The sequence below is a fragment of the Coregonus lavaretus genome (genome assembly GCF_964263955.1).
Source record: "Coregonus lavaretus genome assembly, chromosome: 4".
Classification (NCBI taxonomy): Eukaryota; Metazoa; Chordata; class Actinopteri; order Salmoniformes; family Salmonidae; genus Coregonus; species Coregonus lavaretus.
The window spans coordinates 30,368,041-30,374,592 of record NC_139991.1 but is presented as its reverse complement, the minus strand read 5'-3'; positions in this window follow the sequence as shown (position 1 = coordinate 30,374,592).

Genomic DNA, 6,552 nt, shown 5'->3' with positions numbered 1-6,552 from the left:
TTGAACTTCATTCAAATCTAAGTAGGCTTTTCAGTAGTTAATGCATGTTTTTGTATGTAGCAGTGTTGCTAACTACTGTAACTACACACTACTTTTTTGTGCAAATATAAAATATGGGTGAAGTAGGATAGATAAAATGTCCTAGGAATCCTGTTAAACCCTGTTTTAAGACAACAACAAAAACTCCCAGCTCAGAGTAGATTTTAGGATGCTGTTAAGACACTGCTCAGACAAACTGAGCCAGGAGTAAAATCAACTAATACAAGTTTATCTCAGCTGGTAATCATGAAGGTTTGAGGTACGGCAAAGGAAATAATAATAATATAATATAATATGCCATTTAGCAGACGCTTTTATCCAAAGCGACTTACAGTCATGCGTGCATACATTTTTTTGTGTACGGAAAGATAGTAATGACGTTGTTACAAATAATGAGGAATAACCAATTGTTATGAGGCATCGCCAGATGTGAACTCTAAAGCACTCTTCAACGACAGTGAATGTTGCAATGGTAAAACGTTTGATAACTATAATTTTCGCCTGACACGATAACTTTGCCTACTCTTAATTCTGGCCTAATATGTTGGCATGCATAACCTTATTTAACCAATTCTGATAATTTGAATGACAGTATCATGCCGGTTGAAAGCAGGATTTTTATCATATTTATTACCTTTAATCAAAACACTCCTCACTCCCGTTCAACAACTCTGATCCAAAGGGATAACTTGAAATAACATATAGGTTCATGAAATAATGAAAATAAAATGGTTTATTTATTAGCCTAGTAAAGGGATCTCGCATGCTACCTATGAGTAGCTGGCCAAACAATTCTGAAAGTACATGCAATTTTCACTTGTCCCACCACAAACTGTCATAAACAAATCTCACAAATATCAGACACCACAAGCTCCCAGCTACTATATAATCCAGGCAACATTGACATTATCCCACCCCTGTCTGTGTGGTGTGTTTGTCTATCACTCTGTGTGTAACCAGTAATAACCATCTTGTGGGTTGACAGAAATAGTTTCCTCAAAACCTATTTGTTATTTGCAAACTTTGCCATGAAATGAGCAGCATCAGTACAGAACCATCACTAGACCAGCACATTAGAAGGCACATAGAGCCCCACAGTGGAGGTTTCATAATACCCATAAAACCTAGCGGTCAAACAGGGAAATGGTTCCAATCGTTTTTCCACCATTCATTTTTCCCATAGGGGATTTTAGAAACACTTAAAATAAGGGCTGTGTTTCATGTAGGCTTACCCTGGCGTGACGTTTTGATAACCATGTAAATCTCTCTCGGACAAGGTGATTTTTATCAATATATTAGGCTTTATTTATTCTCAGATTTGAAAATAATATTTGATTAACTGTTCAGCAGTCTTATGGCTTGGGGGTAGAAGCTGTTAAGGAGCCTTTTGGACCTAGACTTGGCGCTCCGGTACCGCTTGCCGTGCGGTAGCAGAGAGAACAGTCTATGACTAGGGTGGCTGGAGTCCTTGACAATTTTTAGGGCCTTCCTCTGACACCGCCTGGTATGGCAGGAAGCTTGGCCCCAGTGATGTACTGGGCCATACGCACTACCCTCTGTAGCGCCTTGCAGTCGGATGCCGAGCAGTTGCCATACCAGGCGGTGATGCAACCAGTCAGGATGCCCTCAATGGTGCAGCTGTATAACTTTTTGAGGATCTGAGGACCCATGCAAAATCTTTTCAGTCTCCTGAGGGGGAATAGGCATTGTCGTGCCCTCTTCACGACTGTCTTGGTGTGTTTGGACCATGATAGTTTGTTGGTGATGTGGACCCCAAGGAACTTGAAGCTCCCGACCTGCTCCACTACAGCCCCATCGATGTGAATGGGGGTGTGCTCGGCCCTCCTTTTCCTGTAGTCCACAATCATCTCCTTTGTTTTCATCACGTTGAGGGAGAGGTTGTTGTCTTGGCACCACACTGCCAGGTCTCTGACCTCCTTCCTATAGGCTGTCTCATCGTTGTTGGTCTTCAGGCCTACCACCGTTGTATTGCACGTTGTTCACTGCAATGGACTTTGTCTTGGTGACACATTTTGCTCTGATGGCTTCTCCGAATCTGGTACTTAAAACTGCACAGGCAGAGTTTGGAAGTGCATGCAGTGGGACGTCTCTTGTGTCCGCACAGTGTGTTGTTGTTGGTTTGCTCCCAGCATTGTCTGAGCTGATGTCTTTTTGCCAGGGTCTTCGTTATATTTTTGAAGTTTCCCACAACTGCTGAGAGCCACTTGAAATATTGGTGTTTTGCTTCAAATCGCATGGTGGACTGGTGTATCAAAGGTCCATAGGCAAGTAGCAGGCTAGGGGACGAGGTAGTGCATCTTTGGGATTGTCTTCCTTGGAAACAGCTCTTGGAAGAGAGCTTGAAATTCTGTGATTTTCTTTTTTTTTCTGCCAGATATGGGATCCAGGATCTTCTTAAAACTGGGGCCAGATATGGGATCCAGGATCTTTTTAAAACTGGGCCCCCCCCCTTTGTTTTTACACTAATGCTACTCTGTTTATTATCTATGCATAGTCACTTTACCCCTACCTACATGTACAAATTACCTCGACTAACCTGTACCCCTGCACATTGACTCGGTACTGGTACCCCCTGTATATAGCCTTGTTAATGTTATTTTATTGTGTTACTTTTGATTTCATTTTTTACTTTAGTTTATTTAGTAAATATTTTCTTAACTATTTCTTCAACTGCATTGTTGGTTAAGGGCTTATAAGTAAGCATTTCACGGTAAGGTCTACTACACCTGTTGTATTCGGCGCATGTGACAAATACAATTTGATTTGATTTGAGATGTCGGATATCTCTCGAAGCAGGAGGTACAGATCCCAAGCACTGCCATGTTGTATTTGACTACCAATCATTTGGGGGAGTAAACAGAAGTGTTCATTTTTCCGATGCACTTCCGGATAGATGGCCATTCTTCCTTAGGACTCTCTCAGATAGTGGCACAGGTTTAGAAGACACATCTCATTTGTCATAAGACAAGTTCTCAATCTCATAGTTGATCTGGCCAAGAGTAATATGCCTCTCTTGAACCAGTTGTTGCAGCACTAGTCTGAGCATTGTGGGTATGATGCCCTCATGAATGTCATGCATGACGTCTGGTGGAAACAGATAGGTAATTGGAGATGGCACATGATTCAGCAGAGAAGCAACAGTCTTTTTTGATACCATACATCAATGCATTGTCTGGTTTTTCTTCCACAGCCTGCAGATGGTACTTGTAGTTGTCTGGGTCACGCATGTTGAATTCCTCTTCAGTGATTTTTGAGCAAACTATCCCATTGGTAGCCAAGCAGAAGCGACAAATGCGACCAGAGGAAAAGTTTTTGCTCAACCCTGCAACTGCATATGCAGAGAGGTTATCTGCTGAGATTGTTGTGATTGTGCCTCAGAAGGTTTTGTTTTCACCATTGCGTGATAACTTCACACCCTGTGTTTCCAATTCCTGGATGTCACATATCAAAGGCTTGAATACTTCTTCGTAAGTGGTGACTTGTTTTTGAATGAGGCATTGATTAACCAGTGTGGAGAGGTATATATTTTGAAGTTGGGAAGTATCCTTGTGGTCAAAATTTCCTAATCTACAGTAAAGTACACTGTGGTCAATTTGTGCTTGCCTTTTCTAGAGCCCAGTGGATTGACACTTCAAATTAATCTACATAGAACTGCAGACGGAGGCTCTGCTTTGTTAGGTTGGGATTTGATTTGAACAATTCACCGTCAGTAAAGTCTTCCAGAATTTCATCATTATGTGGCTTTTGGTCTAGATTAAAGGTGGCCCAGACCTCTTCATTACTTGCCATTTTTTGCAGTATGCTGACCAATGGGATGTATTGAAATTAGCTTGTTTTATAACCTCCTTAGTTGCTCAGGGGTACTTCAATTGGCCTGACCATGCCAAATTCTTTCACACAGTAATGCTCCAGCATCCACTCAGAGCTTATGCCAATAATGCATTCCTCAAATACTGCAGAGTTGTTAAGCAAGTCCCATCTTCATCCACATTGATTAGCTTATTTATAAGGTAAAACCTGAGGGCATCACTAGTGTGTCATAAATGCATCAAAAATGGTTCTGAGGTCCTCAACAATGCTATTCTGTACCGTAGCTGGGATTCAGTGATCTTCCCTAATTTTCAAAATAAAAAGACAGATATTATTTTTGAGACCTTCAATTAGCTGCTCAGTATTGATCTCTGTGGCTTGAACATATTCAGCCTCTGGCAGACTCTATACATCGCTCACGTCATCTTCAATGGGATCAGTCCCAGTCTCATATTCATCATGAGGGCAATTGTCATCTAAGTTGGAGCTTAAAAGCTCTCTGTGGTTTCAGTAAATGTGTGACCGGTAGGCGCTGAAACATCCATTTGTTTTCCCACACCCATTAAGTCCACAGGTAATTAGGAAATGTGGTTCATGCTGGTGATAGAGGCCAATATGTGTGAGTAGTCTGTACACAGCGAATGTTTGTTGCAACGTGGACAATTGAATAGAGTTGGCATTCTTCAGACAGATTGTGAACCTTGGAATGATGAGATGGAATCATGGAGATCATTGGTACTCAGCCACTTGCAGACATCATCAAGGGACCAGTCTTCCACAGCCACACTCAAGTTGACGCTAAAAGCAAAAGTAAAATGTATTAGTGTTGAGGCTAAAACAAAACCTATACCACTCTTTCTAGACAACCACATGTCCTCCTAATTTGTATTTATGGTTGTTCCATAACGATGCAGAGCTTGTTAGGAAAGGTGAAGATGTCGCTCTTATTTATCTGACACCATATTTCTTAGTATGGGACATTATGGGATTCTGCAGTCCCACATTTAAGTGTTGACTTAGATACTATGATGCTCCAAATGGGGCATTAAGTTCTTCTTCAGTGTAAACCCAAATTGGCCTATTAAAGTTCTCAATAAAGAGAGAGCCTATTTTGGCAGTTATAAAGGCTTCTTGATATAATTACATGTTAGGGAGCTTTAATCCTCCCTTCTAAGTCTTTGCCTGTAATCTAGCTAGGTTCATCCTTGCCCTTTTTAATAGTCCAAATAAACTGAGTAATCATTTTGTCTATGGTGTTAAAGGTGTAGGCAGGTATGGACAGTGGAAACATGCTGATGACGTAATTCAGTTTAGGAGCTTTAACCATCTTCATAACATGTGGCCTACCCCACAATGATATTTGTAGCTTATCCCAGTTCTTAAACTGGAGTTGAATTTTGTTCAAATATACAGAATGGAAAATAAACATTTCCCTTCCCCTATGAAACAACTTCTATTCTCACATACAAAAAGAAGACAAAATGACACCAGACATTCACCATTCAGTTAGTATAAGATTAAGGAATAACACAGAACACGCAATAATACACTACATCTGCTCGTCGAACATCCCATTCCAAAATCATGGTCATGAATATGGAGTTGGTCCCCCTTTTGCTGCTATAACATCCTCCACTCTTCTGGGAAGGCTTTCCACTAGCTGTTAGAACACTGCTGCGGGGACTTGCTTCCATTCAGCCACGAGCATTAGTGAGGTCGGGCAATGATGTTGGGCGATTAGGCCTGGCTCGCAGTCGGCGATCCAATTCATCCCAAAGGTGTTCAATGGGGTTGAGATCAGGGCTCTGTGCAGGCCAGTCAAGTTCTTCCACACCGATCTCAACAAACCATTTCTGTATGGACCTCACTTTGTGCACAGGGGCATTGTCATGCTGAAAAAGGAACTTCCCCAAACTGTTGCTACAAAGTTGTAATCACAGAATCGTCTAGAATGTCATTGTATGCTGTAGCGTTTTGATTTCCCTTCACTGGAACTAAGGGACCTAGCCTGAACCATGAAAAACAGCCCCAGACCATTATTCCTCCTCCACCAAACTTTACAGTTGGCACTATGCATTCGGGCAGGTAGCGTTCTCCTGGCATCCACCAAACCCAGATTCGTCCGTTGGACTGCCAGATGGTGAAGAGTGATTAATCACTACAGAGACCGCGTTTCCACTGCTCCAGAGTCCAATGGCTTTACACCACTCCAGCCGACGCTCGGCATTGCGCATGGTGATCTTAGGCTTGTGTGCGGCTGCTCGGCCATGGAAACCCATTTCATGAAGGTCCCGATGAACAGTTCTTGTGCTGACGTTGCTTCCAGAGGCAGTTTGGAACTCGGTAGTGAGTGTTGCAACCGAGGACAGATGCTTTTTACGCGCTTAAGCACTCGGCGGTCCCGTTCTGTGAGCTTGTGTGGCCTACCACTTGTTGGAAAGGTGGCATCCTATGACGGTGCCACATTGAAAGTCACTGAGCTCTTCAGTAAGGCCATTCTACTGACAAGGTTTGTCTATGTAGATTGCATGGCTGTGTGCTCAATTTTATACACCTGTCAACAACGGGTGTGGCTGAAATAGCCAAATCCACTAATTTGAAGGGGTGTCCACATACTTTTGTGTATATATAGTGTACTTTATTGATTGATTGTAAGTGGCGCAGCAGTCTAAGGCACTGCAT